Here is a 26,421-nt window from a genome sequence, read left to right as displayed (position 1 = left end):
TACATGCTTGCTAAATAAATCTTAATGACTTTTGATGCTTTTGTGCTTAAATGCCTTAAAGGCCTTAACTGCTTGAACCCCGATAAATGCTGCTTGCAGCTTTAATTATTATTATTATTATTATTATTCCGCCGTAAAACGCATCGTGCAGCCCAAACCGTAAGAGCTGGAACTTTGAAACTTTGACAGATGGTAGTACAAAAATCGAGGAAAGGTTCAGAGATTATGACCCCGATTGGCCCATAGGTGGCGCTATAACAACCAAAAGCGCGAAACTGCTCATAACTCCTAGACCGTATGTCGTAGACTCAAGTGTCTTATATCATTGGAAAGCTGGACGCCTGACGAACAAAACGTATATCTCCGATTTCATTTCCGCCATGATAGATTTTCCGCCATTTTGAATTTTGTCAAAAATCTACTTTTGCGAACTAGTCCCTGGTTTTTTGCCCGATTGGAACCAAACTAGTGCAGAAATGTTCTCTGGAGACTGAATATCAATAATTATCGAAAAAAAGTGGAAATTTCGATTCACGGTCGCTAAGGGGCGCCAAAACGTACGTTGTGGGAGGGGCCTATTTTACTAAAATGGCTATAACTCCCGATGTAAATGAGGTATCTTCACCAAACTTGGTACACATGTGTATGAGCTTACTCTGGGGTCACAGTAAAAAAATCGCGACGATTGGCCTCATGGTGGCGCTATAAAATGAAAAAAACATAAAACAGGCTATAACCACCTGACCGTTAGTCCGATTGACTTGAAAATTGGTATGCAGTGTCTTGGTCCAAGGTGCCATGTATGTTTATGAGGACATTGGCGTATCTCAAAAAACATGGCCGCCATCGGCCAACGAAGTTTGAGCACCTATTAGACAAGGTTAACGGAGGCCGATCGGAACGAAACTCAATGCGCATGTTCGGCTCATGGCCTTTAAGGTCTGTAAGAATTTTGAAAGAAATCGGCCACTAGTTGGCGCTAACGAGTTTTACGGCTCTGTAATCACGTGGTGTTACAAATATCCACACAATATGCATATCATTTGATAGATCTCCTCATCCTGAACAACTTTGCCTCAAGAACCATTGCTGTCAATCAAACTGTTCATTAATTATTCATTAATATGTTAAAAACCTACTTTTGCGAACTAGTCCTAGGTTTTTTGCCCGATCGGAACCAGACCAGTCTAGGACAATTCTCTGGACTCTCTAGATCAATAATTATCAAAAAAAAGTTGAACTTTTGCATTTGGATGGCTGTAATAGGGTAATTTATAAAATGGGCGTGTCAGAATACATTAAAAATCTATAAATCCTAAATAAAAACTCAGAACTTCACAAAAATTGGTCAGCATATGTGACATAACATCATTAACAAGCATGAAAAATTCTATGGAGATCGGACGATAGGTGGCGCTATAACTGTTAAAAAGCTTTAAAATCATATATTTCCTATGGTAAACTGCCTGTATTGGCTGTAAATGGTCTTTTCCATCTCTGATCATATAATTTTTATATCATAATGTTCAAAACTAGTGCAATACAATTCTCTGGACTCACTAGATCAATAATTGTCAGAAAAAGTTGAACTACTTCATTTGGATAGCTATAATAGGTTCACTTCAAAATCTGGCCTTTACCAAGTGTCCCCGAAAGCCTATATCTCTTTAATCAATGCTCAGACCTTCTTAAAAACAAGTCAGAACGTGTGAAATATCACCCTGAACAAGCATGAAAATTTTCAGACAGATCGGACAAAATTTGCCTCTATAACAGTTAAAAAGGTGAAAATGATATGAATTAATGGCATGTTAAGCCAATAAGTGGTATTTTACTGCCCCCTGCTGTTTAAAATAGTCATTTTCTCATATTGGTATTGGTATCAGCCATGGTAAATCATGATAAATGATGGTGTGTGTGTGTGTGTGTGTGTGTGTGTGTGTGTGTGTGGTACAAATATAACAAAGGTTTTATTTTCCAACATGAAAACAAACATAACAGAGTGCTAGTGCACAAACAATAACCGACAATGATAATGGATGAGAGGGGAACTTAAATACACAGATCAAGACAAGGACAACAGGTGACGGTTATGATGATGAGGAGCAGGTGATGATGAGGAGGGTGATGAGGAGCAGGTGCAGGTGATGACGACAGATGGTGAATGTGATGAAGACAGAAGGTGAATGTGATGAAGGTGAATGTGACACCAATATCACTGAAACATTTGTGTGTGTGTGTGTGTGTGTGTGTGTGTGTGTGTGTGTGTGGCATTATTGTGTGTAGCATATGTAGCAAGTATGCATTATTGAGTTAACATGGAAACACTGGTTTGCTTTAGTGCAGAAAACTGGTCAAAATCATGAGGTTTAAAGTGAAAGTGAGCCAATAAGTGGTCTTCTAGTGCCCTCTGCTGGCCATTCTACTTATTAATTAAATATTTCCACATGTGCTTGCATTTATACTTGAATACACACTAAAAATATATAGCAATAACTATTATAACACAATCATATTTTGTCAGTGTTAATCACTTTATTTGCACTGACACTTCAAATAATTGCTAGTAATGTGATAAATCAGGCTAGAAACATGGTAAATCAAAGTAAATAATACTAGATTGTCGTTTATCTCCTGGTAAATAATACTAGAACGTGGTATATCATGGTAAATCATGGTTAACTATGCTGTGTGTGTGTGTGTGTGTGTGTGTGTGTGTGTGTGTGTGTGTGTGTGTGTGTGTGTGTGTGTGTGTAAGCATGCATTGAGTTAACATGGAAAAACTGGTTTGCTTTAGTGCAGAAAACTGGTTTAAAGTGAAAGTGAGCCAATAAGTGGTCTTCTAGTGCCCTCTGCTGGCCATTCTACTTAATAATGAAATATTTTACATGTGCTTTTGCATTCATACTTGGACACACACTAAAAATCACGTATATAACTAACTATTATAACACAATAATATTTTGTCAGTGTTCATCACCTCATTTGCACTGACACTTCACATAATTGCTAGTAATGTGGTTAATCATGCTAGAAACATTGTAAATCATAGTAAATAATACTGAAATGAGGTGTATCAAGGTAAATCATGCTAGAATCCTAATAAATCATTCTGGAACATGGTATATGATAGTAAATCATGCTAGAATCATATTAAATAATTCTTGAATGTGGCAAATCGTTGTGGGAGGAGCCTATTTTACTCAAATGGCTATAACTCAAGAAGTAAATGAGATATCTTCACCAAAATCAGTACACATGTGTATGGGTTCAATTTGAGGTCACAATAAACAATTTTATGGAGATCGGACCATAGGTGGCGCTATAACTGTTAAAAAGCTTTAAAACCATATATATCCCATGGCAATTTGCCTGTATTGGCTGTAAATGGTCTTTTCCATCTATTATGTCAGTGGTTACATGCTTGCTAAATAAATCTTAATGACTTTTGATGCTTTTGTGCTTAAATGCCTTAAAGGCCTTAACTGCTTGAACCCCGATAAATGCTGCTTGCAGCTTTAATTATTATTATTTTTCCGCCATAAAACGCATCGTGCAGCCCAAACCGTAAGACCTAGAGACTTGAAACTTTGCCAGATGGTAGTACTATTGCTCGCTACTCAGATACACGGACTCAGCCCAATCGGCCCATAGGTGGCGCTATAGCAATCAAAAGCGCAAAACTGCTCAGAACTCCCAGATCGTAAGGCGTAGCTTCAAGTGTCTTATATCATTGAAATCCAGAGCTTCTGAAGAAAAAAACGTATATCTCCGATTTCATTTCCGCCATGATAGATTTTTCGCCATTTTGAATTTTGTCAAAAACCTACTTTTGCGAACTAGTCCCTGGTTTTTCGCCCGATCGGAACCAAACCAGTGCGGAATTGTTCTCTGGAGTCTGAAGATCAATAATTATCGAAAAAAAGTTGAAATTTCGATTAATGGTCGCTAGGGGGTGCAAAATTAACGTTGTGGGAGGAGCCTATTTTACTAAAATGGCTATAACTCAAGAAGTAATTAAGTAAACTTCACCAAACTTGGTACACATGTGTAAGAGGTCAATCTGAGGTCACAGTAAAAAAATTGCGTCGATTGGCCACATGGTGGCGCTATAAAACAAATAAAAACATATAGACAACTGACCGTTTTTCCGAATGACTTGAAATTTGGTATGCAGTGTCTTGGCCCAAGGGGCCATGTATGTCTAAAAGGATATTGGCGTATCTCAAAAAACATGGCCGCCATTGGCCAATGAGGTTTGAGCACCGTTAACGACGTCCGATCGGAGCGAAACTCGATGGGCATGTTCGGCTCAAGCCCCTAGAGGTCTGTAAGAATTTTGAAAGAAATCGGCCACTAGTTGGCGCTAACGAGTTTTAAGGCTCTGTAATCACGTGGTGTTACACTTATCATCACAAAATGCATATCATCTGATAGATCTGCTCATGCTGAACAACTTTGCCTCAAGAACCATCACTGTCAATCAAACTGTTCATTAAATATTCATGAATATGTTAAAAACCTACTTTTGCGAACTAGTCCCTGGTTTTTCGCCCGATCAGAACCAGACCAGTCTAGGACAATTCTCTGGACTCTCTAGATCAATAATTATCGAAAAAAAGTTGAACTTTTGCATTTTTCGCATGGGTATAATTGGGTCATAAAGAAAATGGGCGTGGCAAAATGCACTCAGAAGCCTATAAATCCTAAACGAAAACTCAGAACTTCACGAAAATGGGTGAGCATATGTGCCATAACATTCTAAACAAGCATGCAAAATTTCATGTAGATCGGACCATAGGTGGCGCTATAACTGGCAAAAAGTTTTAAAACTACATATTTCCTATGGTAAATTGCCTATATTGGCTGTAAATGGATTTTTCCATCTATAATTTCAGTGGTTAAAAGCTTGTTAAATAAAACGTAATGTCTTAAATGCTTATGTGCTTAAAGGCCTTAAATGCTTGAACCCCGATAAATGCTGCTTGCAGCTTTAATTATTATTATTATTCTTCTCCGCTAAAACGCATCGTGCAGACCAAACCATAAGTGCTAGAGACTTGAAACTTGGCCACAAGGTAGTACAAAAATCGAGGAGAGGTTATCAAAGTATGAGCCCGATTGGCCTATAGGTGGCGCTATAGCGCAAAAAACAAAAAAAATCCACTATTTTGCTCATATCTCAATAACCATTTGTCCCAGCTTCAAGTGTCATACATCATTGGAATCCTTGGCTCAAGCCGAACAAAAAATATAGGAGGTATTTCATTTCCGGTATGCAAATTTTTCCGCCATATTGGATTTTGTTCAAAACCTACTTTTGCAAACTAGTCCCTGGTTTTTCGCCCGATCGGAACCAAACCAGTGCAGAAATATTCTCTGGAGTCTGAATATCAATAATTATCGAAAAAAAGTTAAAATTTCGATACATGGTTGCTATGAGGTGTCAAAACGTTCGCAGGAGGCGGAGCTAATTTTACTAAAATGGCTATAACTCGGGAACGCAATGAGATATTTTCACCAAACTCGGTACACATATGTATGAGCTCAATCTGAGGTCACAGTAAAAAAATCGCGACGATTGAACACTAGATGGCGCTATAACATGAAAAAAACATGAAAAGGGCTATAACCACCTGACCGTTAGTCCGATTGACTTGAAAATTGGTATGCAGTCTCTTGGTCCAAGGTGCCATGTAAATCTATGAGGACATTGGCGTATCTTGAAAAACATGGCCGCCATTGGCCAATGAAGTTGAGCACCTATTAGACAAGGTTAACGGAGACCGATCGAAACGAAACTCGATGGGCATGTTCAACTCATGGTTCTAGAGGTCTGTAAGAATGTTGAAAGAAATCGGCCACTAGTTGGCGCTAACGAGTTTTATGACTCTGTAATCACGTGGTGTTACACTCATCCACACAATATGCATATCATTGATAGATCTCCTCATGGAGAACAACTTTGCCTCAAGAACCATTGCTGTCAATCAAACCATTCATTAAATATTCGGAATTATGTTAAAAACCTACTTTTGCGAACTAGTCCCTGGTTTTTCGCCCGATCAGAACCAGACCATTCTAGGACAATTCTCTGGACTCTCTAGATCAATAATTATCAAAAAGAAGTTGAAATTTTGCTTTTGGTTGGCTATAAGAGGGTCATTTAGAAAATAGGCATGTCCTAATACACTCAAACGTCTATAAATCCTAAATAAAAAGTCAGAATTTCACAAAAATTAATGAGCATATGTGACATAACATGCTAAAGAAGCATGGACATTTTTATGGAGATCGGACCATAGGTGGCGCTATAACTGTTAAAATGCTTTAAAACCATATATTTCCTATGGTAAATTGCCTGTATTGGCTGTAAATGGTGTTTTCCATCTGTGCTCATATAATGTTCATATAATAATGTTCAAAACCAGTGCAGTGCAATTATCTGTACTCAATAATTATCAGAAAAATTATAACTTCTTCATTTGGATTAATAATTAATAATTAATAATAGGGTCACTTCAAAATGTAGCCTTGACCAAGTGTCCACAAAAGCCTATATCTCTAATATGAATGATCAGACCTTAAAAACAAGTCAGAACAAGCATGAAAAAGACAGATCGGACAAAATTTGCCTCTATAACAGTTAATAAAAAAGGTGAATATGAATAACATAGCATATTAAGCCAATAAGTGGTATTTTACTGCCCCCTGCTGTCATTTCATCATACTACTCCCTAATATTGTTCTATAATTCATATTTAGACTTTATAAAATCATTATTTTAACATTTACAATCACATTTTGTCAAAATTAATCTATTGTTGTATTACTATTGACAACTGAGTCACAAGTGAATACTGAAACCGAAAGTAAAACGGCATTTACGCCACGTCCCCGAATACAAATTCACTCATAACTCGAAAACGGAAAGTCGTTGCGCGCTCAAATTTTGATGGTAAGGTCCTCTCCAGGCTCTTGATCGAAACGTGTTGTCGCGGGCCTGAATGATAGTCTCATTCAACAGGGCTCCTCGAGCACTATCTATGCTCTGAGTTTCAGAATTTTTCGCGTTCTGGTTACCGAGATATAAGTGAAAAACCAAATTCCCATTCATTCACTCATTCATTCAAACACTTCAATTGTAAAATGTAAGCTATAATACCACTTTTGTCCACTTGAGGGAGCAGCAAGATTACATATGATCTTTTCATTAGCTTTCAGTATTGGGAAACAAACAAATGCTTTAAAAAGCTTTTTTATTATGATAGGGCTGTAGCTATCGATTATTTTAGTAATCGAGTATTCTATTCAAGTAATCGGATAAAAAAATGTGGTAAAAAATAGATTCAAGTTAACAACAGCCTTTAAAATGACTTAAAATACAAATATATAATAACAAGCAATAATGATTGGTTCAAGTAAAGTATCAAAGTAAGTAATTATATGGGTTTTATTGAACAACACTGTTAAAATATACCCATGTAAAATAAATTATATAAACTAATATAAACATAACTTATGTACATGAATAACAAATGCCTGCAGAGGGCACCAGCGGCCTGGTTGTTGTTACACTAAGGCATTATCAAATCCTTGTTTATTGGCCAAACAACATTAAATTCAAATGTCAACTTAACCTTTAATATTTGGCCACTTCTGTACGATAGAAATGCTACAGCCACTGTAATTTCTTGAACAAGAACATGTGCACATCAAAACATGCAAACTCAGAGTGAGAGTTTAAACTTTTATTTTGAAATCGCGATGTTTAAACTTTTATTTTGAAACCGAGATGAACAGCAATTTGAGAAACCGAGAAGCAGTTTGAGAATCCCGAGACGCGCTCCACAAATATAAATGATAACAGTACAATTATGAAACACAAACTGCGTCTGACTTGCGTTCCCAAATGCACGTTATTGGAAACGTAAACAAACAGCACTGCAGAGACTGAGTTTGCTTGGAGCAGCGTTTACTGTGGACGGAGCTGAGGTAATTTTAACATGTACTCTGCACTCATGTAATTAAAGAGCAACTTGCAGGTTAGAAGACCCAACAAGTCAATTTATAGAAAAATAATGTAGGAACTAGATTTTCTTAAAAAAAAAAATTATAAATACGTTACAGTGGCTTCTGGAGTCGTTTTTGTGAGAAAATTTTACTTCCGCATCTGAAAATGGGCGTGACGGGCGAGAGTCGTGACGTAGCACGAGGGAGAGCGGTCGATTCAAACAACAGGGAAAAATGGATTGCAATGACATTTCGGACGCTGAGGAAATTGTTGACGGACCACAGCCATACAATTATGAGCCTGCTAGGCTGCCAAGAGAGCAGGGACAGGCCAGGATCAATGTTAGACAGAACATATTGGAACTTACAATAACAGAAACTAAGCTTTGATCAGGCTTTTGTCATGCTCATTAATATCCGCCCAGACTAACGTTACGTGATATAACTTAGAGGTTTCTCATCGAGAGACAGAGAGATATTTATTCTTAGTGGAAAATGCCAAACTTCCATGGTTGCAGTTAGTGTTACTACAGTAAAGCCATGGTGAATGTTGCTGATCTGTGGACACTGGATAGTTCGTTCATTCATTGCACAATGTTTATTCCTGGTTTCCACGTCAGCGCTGTTTGATCCGTTAATAACGGAGAAATGTGAATATTTCTCACTAGATCTCGCAGCGATGTTATTACTTCAGTGGCGAATTCAAATGCTTTATTTACTGGATCTCGCAGTTACAGTGTTGCTTGATCAGGCTCGCGCTGCACTGGTCCAAACTGATAAACGGTCCACACAAACACAATAACGAGTAGCTCAGTTTCGTTCCGCTTACATTGCGTTTGCCAGTTGATGTTGTGCTCGCGCCTACATCCGGCGGGAGAACCCGAAGATGCGTGCACTGAAAGAGCTCAGGTTACAAATTACAATGGATGTGAATGAAGAAACCGAGTTCTCCGACGAGCATGCCTATGATGGCCCACAGGCATATAATTATGAGCATATAATACAAACGGCCGAGTGTGCGGTGACAGACGCGGCAGTGAAGTCTGCTCTCTTCACCTGAACAAAACGCACCCAAGAACGAAAAGCCTTGTTTTTCCTAGAAGGAAAATGATGGACACGATGTCCTGACAGGCTGGATTTTGTGCAACCAGCCCAAACACAATAATTTACCATTATGGCTTCTCTAAAACTCGATCTAAAACTTTCTCTGTCGCTCACTACTGCTCTAACTACTACACCCACAATGAGAGCGCTGGCTGAACGCGAGCTCATATTTACCTCGGCATACGTCATATGACGCGTTGCTATAGGGGGAAAGGCGTATTCCAGAGCCTAGCACATTTTCATCAAAATCTCTACAACCAATTAGATTTCATTAGTAATTTCTACATATGTGTTTTTAAAAAACCTCTTCAGACAGTATCAAGTATTAATTCAGTTATAAATTTAACCTGCAAGTTGCTCTTTAAAGCATCTTCTCTGTGAAAAAACAAACAAACAAAAAAACAGAGGATATATTTATTTAACTGAATCACAGCCTTTGTGATTTCACAATAGCACTATGCTATATAATGACTGTGTAAATGGTTTTAAATACATCGCGTTGTCTTAGAAAACTGTGTAATTCTGCGGTTGATGGATTCTCGTTTGTGGAATGCACCACTTCCGGTAAATTGCAATCTAGGATTAAAAAAAAAAAGTACTTGACTTTAAAGGGGTCATATAATGCCATTTTTGTACAAGCTAATATGATTCTTTAGGGTCTAAATTAAAAGTTTGTAATATACTTCAATTAAAAATTCTCATTAGTATTGTAAGATAACACTCATTTTACCTGGTCAAAAACAGCTCTGTTTTCAGCACGCCATTTAAGTGCATGTGTCTTTAAATGATAACGAGCTTTGCTCACCCCGCCCCTCTGTTCTGTTTGACACCGTTTCTAACACAATAACCATAACGCGCTGTTCATTAACGTGGGATTATGAATTATATTGAGAACGTCGTACATAGAAAACATGTCGTAATGTACTCTGAGTGTAAACAGCCGCATTCACCGTGAAGCGTGCAGCAAGCGATTTGCAAAGATTAATATAAAGATTTAGCCTGGCAAGCCAGACTACATCAAGATGTTTAGTCTGGCAACTCACCATAGACACGCTCACTCCGAGGGGCGGGATAAACGGCTGTCTTTCAAATTCCCTCTGCACGCAATAGGACAGCGCTTCAACCAACCAGAGCGTTTTCCCAACAGCGGAGCTAGTTGATAGATTCATTCAACTTTTGCCATATCTGGCCGGCAAAACGACGAACACATCTTCCTTTTTTAAAGAATGTTCTTTGCTCTTTTCTTAAAGAAAAACTTAACTCCAAGTCCTCCAGAGTCGCGGACAAAGCCGATTCGAAAGACTGTTCTCCAGCAGCCGTCATTCTTTGTTTTCAAGTCGCAGGCAGGTAACCGTCGAAACTCTGTCGTCATATGTTAAGCCCGCCCCGCCTACTCTATAAGCGACGTGATTGGCCTGACCCAATTTAGGTTTTTGCAGCTAGAAGGTCTATTGAGAGTTGCTAGACCCACCTGGCTGCAAAATACATTTTGCTGCCGCTAGGGTGCGTCTAGATTTCTAGGCTAATGAAGATTAATATAAAGGTTAATAAAACGTTACACTCACTTCTTCTTCTGGAGGTACAGCAGGAACACGAATAGTTGGTACCAATCCTATTTTCAGGAGCAGCTTCTTAGCAAAACCAGTTTTACTGACCCTCCTTTGTAAAGCTGTCTGGTGTGAAATGATTTGCGCAAACATGAAAGCATGGACGTTGATCGTGGGGAATCCCTGCGTCAATGCTTTGGGAATATTACATCAAAACATCAAAATGACTTAGACGCCATTCTTCTCCAGCATATCAATGCACTATGATGATAGACAGCTCACTCACGGTCTGTGTTGAAACGCTGCTGTCAATCACAACCGTGGGAGGGGCGTCAATTTTGTGACGTCACAAAATCAAACGGCTTGATTTCAGAAAGTGTAGAACATATAAGGAGATTTAAAAAAAAAACACTGGATGGATTTTTATCATTTTATGATGGTTGTGTACAGGCACTGCCAACGCACATTTCAGTACAATCAACTTGTAAAAGTGCATGTACCAGTAGGCCTATATGACCCCTTTAATCGAGGAATCGTTACAGCCCTATACTGGTAATATAGTTTTATATTATTAGATCACAAAGAAATGCCTATAGACAAATAAATATACTTTCTCAATAACATATCCCAAAAACAAATTTGTATTTGTGTGTGTATGTTTGTGTGTGTGTGTGTGTGTGTGTGTGTGTGTGTAAGCATGCATTATTGAGTTAACATGGAAAAACTGGTTTGCTTTAGTGCAGAAAACTGGTTAAAATCATGAAGTTTAAAGTGAAACTGAGCCAATAAGTGGTCTTCTACTGCCCTCTGCTGGCCATTCTACTTATTAATGAAGTCTTTTCACATGTGATTTTGCATCATTCATATTTAGACACTTAAAAATCACTTATATAACAATAACTATTATAACACAATCATATCAGTGTTTATCACTTCATTTGCACTGACACTTCACATAATTGCTAGTAATGTGGTAAATCATGGTAAATCACGCTGGAAACATGGTAAATCATAGTAAATAATACTAGAATGTGGTGTATCAAGGTAAATCATGCTAGAATCCTGGTAAATCATTCTAGAACGTGGTATATCATGGTAAATCATGCTAGAACATTGTCTTTTCCATCTATGATGTCAGTGGTTACAAGCTTGCTAAATATAACTTTGTAACTTTTGATGCTTTTGTGCTTAAAGTCCTTAACGGCCTTAACTGCTTGAACCCCGATAAATGCTGCTTGCAGCTTTAATTATTATTATTATTTTTCTTCTGCCGTAAAACGCATCGTGCAGCCCAAACCGTAAGTGCTAGAGACTTGAAACTTTGCCAGATGGTAGTACAAAAATCGAGGAGAGGTTATCAAAATATGACCCCGATTGGCCCATAGGTGGCGCTACAGTGCAAAAAACAAAAAAAAATCATATTTTTGCTTAAATCTCATTAACCGTTTGTCACAGACTCAAGTGTCTTATATCATTGGAATCCTTGGGTCAAGCCGAACAAAAAAGGCCTCAAGGATTTCATTTCCGGTATGCAAATTTTCCGCCATTTTGAATTATGTCCAAAACCTACTTTTGCGAACTAGTCCCTGGTTTTGTGTCCGATCGGAACCAAACCAGTGCAGAAATGTTCTCTGGAGTCAGAATATCAATAATTATCGAAAAAAAGTTGAAATTTCGATTGACGGTCACTAAGGGGCGCCAAAATGTTTGAAGAAGGCGGTGCCTATTTTACTAAAATGGCTATAACTCCAGAAGTAAATGAGGTATCTTCACCAAACTCGGTACACCTGTTTAAGAGGTCAATCTGAGGTCATAGTATAAAGATTGCGGCGATTGGCCACATGGTGGCGCTATAACATGAAAAAAACATAAATCAGGCTGTAACCACCTGACCGTTAGTCCGATTGACTTGAAAATTGGTATGCAGTGTCTTGGTCCAAGCTGTCATGTATATCTATGAGGACATTGGTGTATCTCAAAAAACATGGCCGCCATCGGCCAATGAAGTTTGAGCACCTATTAGACAAGGTTAACGGAGGCCGATCGGAACGAAACTCGATGGGCATGTTCGACTCATGGCCCTAGAGGTCTGTAAGAATTTTGAAAGAAATCGGCCACTAGTTGGCGCTAACGAGTTTTATGGCTCTGTAATCACGTGGTGTTACACTTATCGTCACAAAGTGCATATCATTTGATAGACCTGCTCATGCTGAACAACTTTGCCTCTAGAACCATTGCTGTCAATCAAACAGTTCATTAAATATTCATGAATATGTTCAAAACCTACTTTTGCAAACTAGTCCCTGGTTTTTCGCCCGATCGGAACCAGACCAGTCTAGGACAATTCGCTGGACTCTCTAGATCAATAATTATCAAAAAAAAGTTGAACTTTTGTATTTGTATGGCTGTAATAGGGTCATTTATAAAATGGGCGTGGCAAAATACACTAAAAAGCCTATAAATCCTAAATGAAAACTCAGAACTTCACAAAAATTGGTGAGCATATGTGACATAACATCACAAACAAGCATGCACAATTTTATGGAGATTGGACCAAAGGTGGCGCTATAACAGTTAAAAGGCTTTAAAACCATATATTTCCTATGGTAAACTGCCTGTATTGGCTGTAAATGGTCTTTTCCATCTCTGATCATATAATTTTCATATCATAATGAACTACTTCATTTGGATAGCTATAATAGGTTCACTTCAAAATGTAGCCTTTACCAAGTGTCCCCGAAAGCCTATATCTCTTTAATGAATGTTCAAACCTTCATAAAAACAAGTCAGAACATGTGAAATATCACTCTGAACATGCATGAACATTTTCAGACAGATCTGACAAAATTTGCCTCTATAACAGTTGAAAAGGTGAAAATGATATGATTATAATGGCATGTTAAGCCAATAAGTGGTATTTTACTGCCCCCTGCTGTTCAAAATAGTCATTTTGTCATATTGTTCTATAATTTATATTTAGACTTTATAAAATCACTATTTTAACATTTACAATTACATTTAGTCAAAATCCATCTGTTAAAGTATTAGTATTGACAGTTTGATCACATCATACAGTTCAAATGTCTGTATCTACAACATAATGTGTGTGTGTAGTCTTAGGTTTCTGAATAAATTCTGAATCATCTGATTAATAGCTTGCAAAGACTTTGTGAAATGTTTATAGACCACTCAAATATATTTTCATAATGACATATCCCAATAGCATTGAAAAAACAACAACAACATTTGTCTTTGTGTGTGTGTGTGTGTGTGTGTGTGTGTGTGTGTATGTAAACATGCATTATGGAGTTAAAATGGAAAAACTGGTTTGCTTTAGTGCAGAAAAATGGTGAAAATCAAGAAGTTTAAAGTGAAAGTGAGCCAATATGTGGTCTTCTACTGCCCTCTGCTGGCCATTCTACTCATTAATGAAGTCTACTCACATATGCTTTTGCATTCATTAGACACTAAAAATCACTTATATAACAATAAAACACAAAAAATCACTTATATAACAATTACTATTGTAGCACAAACATATTTTGTCAGAGTTTATCACTTCATTTTTACTGATACTTCACATAATTGCTAGCAATGTGGTAAATCATGGTAAATCACACTTAAAACATGGTAAATCATAATAAATAATACTAGAATGTGGTGTATCAAGGTAAATCACACTACAATCCTGGTACATCATTCTAGAACATGGCATATCATGGTACATCATGCTAGAACATGGTAAATCATGGTAAACTATGCTAGAACTGTGATAAAACAGAGAGAGGTCCAGAGACGAAAAGCAGGTAATGTTCTCTTTTAATTGAAACAAGATAACGCCGTGCAGGCTGATAACAGAAAGTCACTTCTCAGACAATGAAACAAAGACTTAGTTCGTTGCTTCTCTCAGAATATGAATAAACAGAGGATGCTGTAGATCAACTCATTGAATGAAGAAACTGAGGATACTGTCGATCTGGCCACTCCTGGGCAGCGAGGACTGGGAAGCAGGTGAGCAGTGGAACCCTCTGCTATTCTCCATGGAGAACACTGGGTACAGCACAGAATAGGTAACTCACAGCAAATGATAACAGTTGCACAGTTAACAGCAGGACCCGACAGGACTGGACAGGACAGGACTTAGGTTTCTTTTCAGAGCTATAACAATCGACGTGCATCACAGTCAAACAATAATCCGACAACACAAACAAGAAAGAGAAAGCTAGATATAGCGAAGACAAAAGAGAAAGATTGAGAACAGGTGTGTAAGAGGGATGTGAATGAGAACCAGCTGATAGAGATGAGGTGATGCGTTAATGAGTGTGTGCGTAAATGTGTGAGAGAGGAGGTAGTGAGACGTAAAACAGCCAGCAGAGGGAGACAAAGGAAAGAAAAAGAGAAGGACAGAACCAGGATCATGACAAGAACAGGGTAAATCATGGTAAGCCATGATAAATCAGGATAAACTATGGTAAATCATGTTAGAATGTGGTATATCATGGTAAATCATGCTAGAACATGGTAAATCATGGTAAACTACGCTAGAACAGGGTAAATCATGGTAAACTATGATAAATCATGATAAACTATGATAAATTATAATAAACTATGGTAAACCATGCTAGAATCACAGTAAACAATGTTAAATCATACTAGAATGTAGTATATCATGGTAAATCATGCTAGAATATGGCAAATCATGCTAGAATCACAGTAAATAATACTAGAATGTGGTAAATTGTTGTGGGAGGATCCTATTTTACTAAAATGGCTATAACTCAAGAAGTAAATGAGATATCTTCAAAATGAGATATCTTCACCAAACTCAGTACACATGTGTATGGGTTCAATTTGAAGTCACAGTAAACAATTTTATGGAGATCTGACCATAGGTGGCGCTATAACTGTTAAAAAGCTTTAAAACCATATATATCCCATGGTAAACTGTCTGTATTGGCTGTAAATGGTCTTTTCCATCTATTATGTCAGTGGTTATATGCTTGCTAAATAAATCTTAATAACTTTTGATGCTTTTGTGCTTAAATGCCTTAAAGGCCTTAACTGCTTGAACCCCGATAAATGCTGCTTGCAGCTTTAATTAGGGGTTCAAGCACGAAGTGCTGAAACCCTATTGTAATTGCCCTGATTTTTATTATTATTATTATTCTTCCCTAAAACGCATCGTGCAGCCAAAACCGTAAGGCCTAGAGACGTGATACTTGGTCAAATGGTAGTAGTATTGCTCGCTACTCAGATACACGGACTTAGCCAAATCGGCCCATAGGTGGCGCTACAGCGACCAAAAGCGCGAAACTGCTCATAACTCCTAGACTGTATGTCGTAGACTCAAGTGTCTTATATCAATGTAATCAAGACCTCATGGCAAACAAAACGTATATCTCCGATTTCATTTCCGGTATGCAAATTTTTCCGCCATTTTGAATTTTGTCAAAAGCCTACTTTTGCGAACTAGTCCTAGGTTTTTTGCCCGATCGGAACCAAACCAGTGCAGAAATGTTCTCTGGAGTTTGAATATCAATAATTATCGAAAAAAAGTTGAAATTTCGATTCACGGTCGCTAAGGGGCGCCAAATTGTATGTTGTGGGAGGAGCCTATTTTACTAAAACGGCCATAACTCCAGAAGTAAATGAGGTATCTTCACCAAACTCGGTACAATTATTTAAGAGGTCAATCTGAGGTCACAGTAAAAAAATCGTGGCGATTGGCCACATGGTGGCGCTATAACATGAAAAAAACATAAAACTGGCTATAACCACCTGACCATTAGTCCGATTGACTTGAAAATTGGTATGCAGTGTCTTGGTCCAAGGTGTCATGTATGTCTATGAGGACATTGGTGTATCTCAAAAAACATGGCCGCCATCGGCCAATGAAGTTTGAGCACCTATTAGACAAGGTTAACGGAGGCCGATCGGAACGAAACTCGATGGGCATGTTCGACTCATGGCCCTAGAGGTCTGTAAAAATTTTGAAAGAAATCGGCCACTAGTTGGCGCTAACGAGTTTTATGGCTCTGTAATCACATGGTGTTACACTTATTGTCACAAAATGCATATCATTTGATAGATCTGCTCATGCTGAACAACTTTGCCTCTATAACCATTGCTGTCAATCAAACCGTTCATTAAATATTCGCAAACATGTTAAAAACCTACTTTTGCGAACTAGTCCTAGGTTTTTCGCCCGATCTGAACCAGACCAGTCTAGGACAATTCTCTGGACTCTCTAGATCAATAATTATCAAAAAAAAGTTGAACTTTTGCATTTGAGTGGCTGTAATAGGGTCATTTATAAAATGGGCGTTGCAAAATACACTCAAAAGCCTATAAATCCTAAATGAAAACTCAGAACTTCACAAAAATTGGTGAGCATATGTGACATATCATCATTAACAAGCATGCAAAAAAATTTGGAGATCGGACCAAATGTGGCGCTATAACAGTTAAAAGGCTTTAAAACCATATGTTTCCTATGGTAAACTGCCTGTATTGGCTGTAAATGGTCTGATCTGTAAAATGGTCTGTAAATCTCTGATCATATAATTTTCATATCATAATGTTCAAAACTAGTGCAATACAATTCTCTGTACTCACTAGATCAATAATTGTCAGAAAAAGTTGAACTACTTCATTTGGTTAGCTATAATAGGTTCACTTCAAAATGTGGCCTTTACCAAGTGTCCCCGAAAGCCTATATCTCTTTAATAAAAACAAGTCAGAACTTAAGAAGTTCTGCTCTTAAGAAGCATGAAGAATTTCAGACAGATCGGACAAAATTTGCCTCTATAACAGTTAAAAAGGTAAAAATGATATAACATGGCATATTAAGTCAATAAGTGGTATTGTACTGCCCCCTGCTGTCATTTCATCATACTACTCCCTAATATTGTTATATAATTCATATTTAGACTTTATGAAATCATTATTTTAACATTTACAATCACATTTTGTCAAAACTCATCTATTGAAGTATTACTATTGACAATTCTGTCAAATTAAGGAATGGAATCCTGAAACGAAAGTAAAAACGGAGGCCGCCATTTAGGCCACGCCCCCCCAGTACAAATTCACTCATAACTCGAAAACGGAAAGACGCTGCACGCTCAAATTTTGATGGTAAGGACCTCTCTTGATCGAAACGTATCGCCGCGGGCCTTGGGCCTTCCAGAGATAAAAGCCCTGAAATATATGCCTTTGAACGATCAGAACTCCCGGTCCCAATCGCCCAAAAACACCGCGATGGTCTCATTCAACAAGACTCCTCAAGCACTATCTATGCTCTGAGTTTCAGAATTTTTCGCCTTTTGGTTCCGGAGATATAAGTGATAAACCAAATTCCCATTCATTCATTCATTAATTCAATCAATCACTTCAACTGTTGCACCACTAGAAACACACCACTGTTGTCCACTGGAGGGAGCAGCAGGATTACACATGATCTTTTTATTCGCTTTCAGTATTGGGAAACAAACAAATGCTTTAAAAAGCAATCTTTTTTATTATGATGTTTTTTATTTTATTATGATATTTGTATATATTTTATTTTTTATTTTTTATTATGATTATTATGAAGTTTTATATTATTAGATAAAGAAATGCCTATAGACAATTAAATATTATTATTATTATTATTATTACGGACTGGTAATACAGATCACAAAGAAATATGTGAAATGGTTAGACCATTAAAAGATATTTTCACAATATCACATCCTAAAAACATGGAAAACATATTTATCTTTGTGTGTGTGTGTGTGTGTGTGTGTGTGTGTGTGTGTGTGTGTGTGTGTGTGTGTGTGTGTGGATGTGTGTGTGGATGTGTTTGTGTTTGTGTGTGTCTGTGTGTGTAAGCATGCTTAATGGAAAGAACATGGAGAAACTGCTTTGTTTTACTGGTGGATAAAAAAGTCTTTCAAATGAAAGTGAGTCAATTAGTGGTCTTCTACTGCCCTCTGCAGGACATTCTACTTAATAAAATATTTTCACCTGTGCTTTTGCATTAATTTTTGTATAAAGTATATAATTACTTGCAAGAAAATCACCTATTATAACACAATCATGTTTTGTCAAAGTTTATCACTTCATTTGTACTGAGCTCTCAGTTTGAACAATTCTGCCCCTCAATCTGAAAATGGTGTTATACAGAGGAGATTTGCAATTATCATTTTGTTACCTATCTTTTATTTTAAATATCTACATCTACAACAAAATGTGTGTGCATGTGTGTGTTCAAGCATGGTTAGTGTATTAAGTATTATTGTTTAAGTATTATTGTTTTCATTTACATTTTAACCACCAGATGAAGACCACTCATTGGTTCATTCTGCTCACTAAAATATTATTTTTCATTTTTTTTCCATTTGAAATATTGTTTAAACTTAATAAAATCATTAAAATAACATTTCAAATCATATTTTGTCTGTTTATAAATCCCACAGACTCACATTGGCTGCAATACTAATGTTTTTGTAAGACACAGACCTGATAGTCTAATCTGTGTGTATTGTGCATATATTATTGATATTATTACTATTGCAAATCATGTTATTGTAACTCATATCTTAATAGAATATTATTTGTAATTTTAATTCTTTATTTCTTAATTGATTTTTTTATGATTACTACAGATATTATCACCAAAGATATCAACTACACCTTCACTTTTAGTATTGATACGCTGCACACACAGCACAATCACACACTCACTAATGCATTCAAATAAATGTAATCTTAATGTGCTACTTTATTTGTACATGATTAGAGTGAACAGAAATCTAAGACTATTTTTCTTCTTTTGTTAAAGCCATTTCAGACTACAAGTAAGCATTATATTACTAATCATCTATTTTAAAGGTGCCATACAATTGAAAACTGTATTTATCTTGGCATAGTTGAATGATAAGAGTTCTGGACATGGAACTGACATACCGTGAGCCTCAAACACCATTGTTTCCTCCTTCATGTGTAAATCTCCTGTTTGCAAAAGACCGCTGAAAAATGAGTGAATCCCAGCATAACACTGACTGTGACGTTGGAGTCAGGATCATTAATATTTATACCCCCCAAATTTGCAAATACCAGCCCATGTTCTAGGCCAGGCAGTGTTAACGTGGACCTGCACAGCTGAATCATCAGAAGATCTGCAGGTATTGTGAAGAAGCAAGCAAGGACAATAGTGAAAATGGCAGATCATGGATATAAATGTTATGTTCGAGGCTGTGCTGCAGATTTGAGAACTTTTCATTCCCTTCCCACAAAACTGTCAACAGGCATGGTTGATGTTTACAACAGGATACCTCACCATTTTAATTCAAAGCTGTTAGTTTGCTCTGCCCATTTTACCACAGACAGTTTTTCTAACCTGGGAGTGGGACAATATCAAGCAGGTTTCGCTCATCGTTTGATACTGAAGAAGGGGGCAGTTCCAACTAATGTTATATTTCCATTACAACCCCTACCGCAAGCAGAAAGTAACATTAGTGATTTTATCCACTACTTGACTGTTGAAGACATTTCTGTTTCAGAGATATCAGAGAACAATTTAAAATATATCAATGCATTCTACAGCACCTTTAAAATAATTATTTAAAATGGAGATCAGGCCATATAATCACAAAAACAGGAAAAGGGCTATAACCACCTGACCATTAGTTCGATTGACTTTAAAATTGGCATGCAGTGTCTTGGTCCAAGGTGCCATGTATGTCTATGCCGCCATCGGTTTTTAGCCCGATCGGAAATATACCAGTGCAGTACAATTTTCTGGAAGCTCTAGATCAATAATTATATAAAAAACTTAAACTTTACCCATTGGGTAGCCATAACAGGATCATTTAGAAAATGGTTATGGCAAAAAACACTCAAAAGCCTGTAAATCCTAAACAAAAACTCAGACAACTCACTAAACTGCCTTATGTGCTTAAAGACCCTAAATGCTTGAACCCCGCTAAATGCTGCTTGCAGCTTTAATTATTATTATTATTTTTCTTCTGCCGTAAAACGCATCGTGCAGCCCAAACCGTAAGTGCTAGAGACTTGAAACTTTGTCCAGATGGTAGTACAAAAATCGAGGAGAGGTTATCAAAATATGACCCCGATTGGCCCATAGGTGGCGCTACAGTGCAAAAAACAAAAAAAAATCATATTTTTGCTTAAATCTCATTAACCGTTTGTCACAGGCTCAAGTGTCTTATATCATTGGAATCCTTGGGTCAAGCCGATCAAAAAAGGCCTCAAGGATTTCATTTCCGGTATGCAAATTTTCCGCCATTTTGAATTATGTCCAAAACCTACTTTTGCGAACTAGTCCCTGGTTTTGTGTCCGATCGGAACCAAACCAGTGCAGAAATGTTCTCTGGATTCAGAATATCAATAATTATCGAAAAAAAATTGAAATTTCGATTGACGGTCGCTAAGGGGCGCCAAAATGTTTGAAGAAGGCGGAGCCTATTTTACTAAACTGGCTATAACTCCAGAAGTAAATGAGGTATCTTCACCAAACTCGGTACACCTGTGTAAGAGGTCAATCTGAGGTCATAGTATAAAGATTGCGGCGATTGGCCACATGGTGGCGCTATAACATGAAAAAAACATAAATCAGGCTGTAACCACCTGACCGTTAGTCCGATTGACTTGAAAATTGGTATGCAGTGTCTTGGACCAAGCTGTCATGTATATCTATGAGGACATTGGTGTATCTCAAAAAACATGGCCGCCATCGGCCAATGAAGTTTGAGCACCTATTAGACAAGGTTAACGGAGGCCGATCGGAACAAAACTCGGTGGGCATGTTCGACTCATGGCCCTAGAGGTCTGTAAGAATTTTGAAAGAAATCGGCCACTAGTTGGCGCTAACGAGTTTTATGGCTCTGTAATCACGTGGTGTTACACTTATCATCACAAAATGCATATCATTTGATAGACCTGCTCATGCTGAACAACTTTGCCTCTAGAACCATTGCTGTCAATCAAACAGTTTATTAATTATTCACGAATATGTTAAAAACCTACTTTTGCGAACTAGTCCCTGGTTTTTCGCCCGATCGGAACCAGACCAGTCTAGGACAATTCTCTGGACTCTCTAGATCAATAATTATCAAAAAAAAAGTTAAAATTTTGCTTTTGGTTGGCTATAAGAGGATCATTTATAAAATAGGCGTGTCCAAATACACTCAAACGTCTATAAAGCCTAAATAAAAATTCTGAACTTCACAAAAATTGATGGGCATATGTGAAATAACATGCTAAAGAAGCATCGAAATTTTTATGGAGATCGGACCATAGGTGGCGCTATAACTTTTAAAAAGCTTTGAAAACCATATATTTCCTATGGTAAATTTCCTGTATTGGCTGTAAATGGACTTTTCCATCTATTATTTCAGTGGTTAAAAGCTTTCTAAATAAATCTTAATGTCTTAAATGCTTATGTGCTTAAAGGCCTTAAATGCTTGAACCCCGATAAATGCTGCTTGCAGCTTTAATTATTATTATTATTTTCCCCTAAAACGCATTGTGCAGACCAAACCGTAAGAGCTGGAACCTTAAAACTTGGCCAAATGGTAGTCCTCAATTTGGGGAGAACCTGTCAAAGTATGACCCCGATTGGCCCATAGGTGGCGCTATAGCGACCAAAAGCGTGAAACTGGTCATAACTCCTAGACCGTATGTCGTAGACTCAAGTGTCTTATATCATTGGAAAGCTGGACGCCTGATGGTCAAAACGTATATCTCCGATTTCATTTACGGTATGCAAATTTTCCGCCATTTCGAATTATGTCAAAAACCTACTTTTGCGAACTAGTCCCTGATTTTGTGTCCGATCGGAACCAAACCAGTGCAGAAATGTTGTCTGGAGTCTGAATATCAATAATTATCGAAAAAATGTTGAGATTTCGATTCACGGTCGCTAAGGGGCGCCAAAACGTTTGAAGAAGGCGGAGCCTATTAGATCTGCTCATGCTGAACAACTTTGCCTCTAGAACCATTGCTGTCAATCAAACAGTTTATTAATTATTCACGAATGTGTTAAAAACCTACTTTTGCGAACTAGTCCCTGGTTTTTCGCCCGATCGGAACCAAATGAGTCTAGGACAATTCTCTGGACTCTCTAGATCAATAATTATCAAAAAAAAGTTGAACTTTTGCATTTTTCGCATGGGTATAATTGGGTCATAAAGAAAATGGGCGTGGCAAAATGCAATCAAAAGCCTATAAATCCTAAACAAAAACTCAGAACATCACGAAAATTGGTGAGCATATGTGGCATAACATTCTAAACAAGCATGCGAAATTTCATGTAGATCGGACGATAGGTGGCGCTATAACTGTTAAAAAGCTTTGAAAACCATATATTTCCTATGGTTAATTGCCTGTATTGGCTGTAAATTGACTTTTCAATCTATTATTTCCGTGGTTAAAAGCTTTCTAAATAAATCTTAATGTCTTAAATGTTAATGTGCTTAAAGGCCTTAAATGCTTGAACCCCGATAATTGCTGCTTGCAGCTTTAATTATTATTATTATTATCCAGCTTGGTGAAGAGTAGCCATTCAAAGGTCCTTTTCATAAAAACTTGACATTTGGCTGCTGGTGATATTTTTCTTACCTCTAAAAGGAATGACTGGCTGCCTGACAGAAAACTTCAAGGTTGTATTTCTCTTTTAAAGATTATTTATGATAAACTTTGATTTGTTTGAAATGTCTTTGCCAGTTAGTACAGGTACTGGTCTTTTCCATACATTTAAAGTAAATGGGGAAGAGGGCTGTGACCTTCAAATATGACAAATGAGTCAAGTCAAGTCATCTTCATTTATATAGCGCTTTTAACAATGTTGATTGTTCCAAAGCGGCTTTACAGAGATACAAGGATAGTTTAAAGTAACAGAGATTGTTTTGGCTTTATAGCAGTTCTTAAATAAAGTTATTTTCCAGCTAAAGTTAATATGATTGATTCACTTCCATCACAACGATCATTAGTTATTAACTTAGGGGCCGCTAACACAACACCGTTTTAACGGGAAACTCTACACAGACTTTAAACGCGAAACCTGTGAGAACGCTGATGGTGTGCACATGCGTGTTACGAGTTCAGTCTATTGGTATGCGCGTTTGAATATACACTCACCTAAAGGATTATTAGGAACACCATACTAATACTGTGTTTGACCCCCCTTCGCCTTCAGAACTGCCTTAATTCTACGTGGCATTGATTCAACAAGGTGCTGAAAGCATTCTTTAGAAATGTTGGCCCATATTGATAGGATAGCATCTTGCAGTTGATGGAGATTTGTGGGATGCACATCCAGGGCACGAAGCTCCCGTTCCACCACATCCCAAAGATGCTCTATTGGGTTGAGATCTGGTGACTGTGGGAGCCATTTTAGTACAGTGAACTCATTGTCATGTTCAAGAAACCAATTTGAAATGATTCGAGCTTTGTGACATGGTGCATTATCCTGCTGGAAGTAGCCATCAGAGGATGGGTACATGGTGGTCATAAAGGGATGGACATGGTCAGAAACAATGCTCAGGTAGGCCGTGGCATTTAAACGATGCCCAATTGGCACTAAGGGGCCTAAAGTGTGCCAAGAAAACATCCCCCACACCATTACACCACCACCACCAGCCTGCACAGTGGTAACAAGGCATGATGGATCCATGTTCTCATTCTGTTTACGCCAAATTCTGACTCTACCATCTGAATGTCTCAACAGAAATCGAGACTCATCAGACCAGGCAACAACTGTCCAATTTTGGTGAGCTCATGCAAATTGTAGCCTCTTTTTCCTATTTGTAGTGGAGATGAGTGGTACCTGGTGGGGTCTTCTGCTGTTGTAGCCCATCCGCCTCAAGGTTGTGCATGTTGGGGCTTCACAAATGCTTTGCTGCATACCTCGGTTGTAACGAGTGGTTATTTCAGTCAAAGTTGCTCTTCTATCAGCTTGAATCAGTCGGCCCATTCTCCTCTGACCTCTAGCATCAACAAGGCATTTTCGCCCACAGGACTGCCGCATACTGGATGTTTTTCCCTTTTCACACCATTCTTTGTAAACCCTAGAAATGGTTGTGCGTGAAAATCCCAGTAACTGAGCAGATTGTGAAATACTCAGACCGGCCCGTCTGGCACCAACAACCATGCCACGCTCAAAATTGCTTAAATCACCTTTCTTTCCAATTCTGACATTCAGTTTGGAGTTCAGGAGATTGTCTTGACCAGGACCACACCCCTAAATGCATTGAAGCAACTGCCATGTGATTGGTTGATTAGATAATTGCATTAATGAGAAATTGAACAGGTGTTCCTAATAATCCTTTAGGTGAGTGTATGTGCGCAGGTTTGTAATTCCCTACAAACCAAGCCTTAAAAAACTACTTGTCTGGCCTTAACATTTTGATACAGAATTTTAGCACTTCGGGTAGATACGCGAACTGAATTTTCCCGACAACGCTTTATCTGTAGAGTAGTAAAGGGATCCTCCATAAGGAGAAACTAGTTGGCACTTTAGCACCCCGCTATGACATCGGGTCCAAGCGCAGGTCCTTCATCAGATCTGGATACAGCCTGGATCCAGCAGGCTGCGGGAAATCCTCGGGATAAACAAAAACACTAAAATTAGCGTAGATGCCATTCTTCTTATGATGTAACGTGTAATGAGTACATCAGGATTTATGGGAAGTGTTCCCGGTTCCGGCTGACCTGATCTATGCAGCCTAACATTGAATTATAGAAGTCTATAATGTGTTATGTGTATGCTAGGTCAAAGAGATGTGTTTTTAGTCTAGCTTTGAACTGACAGAGTGTGTCTGCTTCCCAGACAATGGTAGGAAGACTGTTCCAAAGTTTTGGTGCTAAATAGGAGAAGGATCTACCGCCAGCAGTTTATTTTGATATTCTAGGTATTATCAACTGGCCGGAATTTTGAGATCGCAATAGACGTGAAGGACTGTAATGCATTAAGAGCTCGCTCAAGTACTGCGGAGCTAAACCATTTAGTGCTTTGTAAGTAATCAGCAATATTTTAAAATTTATACGATGTTTAATAGGGAGCCAATGCAGTGTTGACAGAACAGGGCTAATATGGTCATACTTCCTGGTTCTGGTAAGAACTCGAGCTGCTGCGTTTTGGACCAGCTGTAGTTTGTTTATTAAGCGTGCAGGGCAACCACCCAGTAGAGCATTACAATAATCTAGCCTTGAGGTCATGAATGCATGAACTAATTGTTCTGCATTTGGCAATGAGAGCATATGGCGTAATTTAGATACATTTTTAAGATGGAAAAATGCGGTTTTACAGATACTAGACACGTGACTTTCAAATGAAAGATTGGTATCAAAGAACACACCCAAGTTCCTAACCGACGACGAAGACTTAACAGAGCAGCCATCAAGTGTTAGACAGTATTCTAGGTTATTACCTGAGGAAGTGTTTTGTCCAATAATTAGAATCTTTTTCAGAATTTAGTAGTAGGAAATTACTAGTCATCCAATTTTTTATATCATGTATTCCGTTAATTTTGTGAATTGGTAGTTTTCGTTAGGTTGTGAAGAAATATAGAGCTGAGTATCATCGGCATAACAGTGAAGGCTAATTCGATGCTTCCTAATGATATCTCCTAAGGGTAGCATGAACAGAGTGAACAGCATGGTCCTAGTACTGAGCCTTGTGGTACGCCATACTGAACTTGTGATCGATAAGACATCTCTTCATTTACTGCTATAAATCAATCAATCAGTCAAA

The 26,421-nt window shown here is 37.9% G+C and overlaps 1 protein-coding gene across 2 annotated transcripts in view; it reads left to right on the top strand.

The window, feature by feature from the left end:
• Positions 1–26,421, top strand: part of plxdc1 (plexin domain containing 1) — a 935,956-nt gene that overhangs the window by 246,968 nt on the left and 662,567 nt on the right. The gene's annotated exons all lie outside the window — the stretch shown is intronic.

The sequence above is a fragment of the Abramis brama genome (assembly GCF_963993115.1).
Source record: "Abramis brama genome assembly, chromosome: 14".
Classification (NCBI taxonomy): Eukaryota; Metazoa; Chordata; class Actinopteri; order Cypriniformes; family Leuciscidae; genus Abramis; species Abramis brama.
Note: the sequence above shows the minus strand (reverse complement) of the source record. Positions and strands in the feature narration are given on the sequence as shown.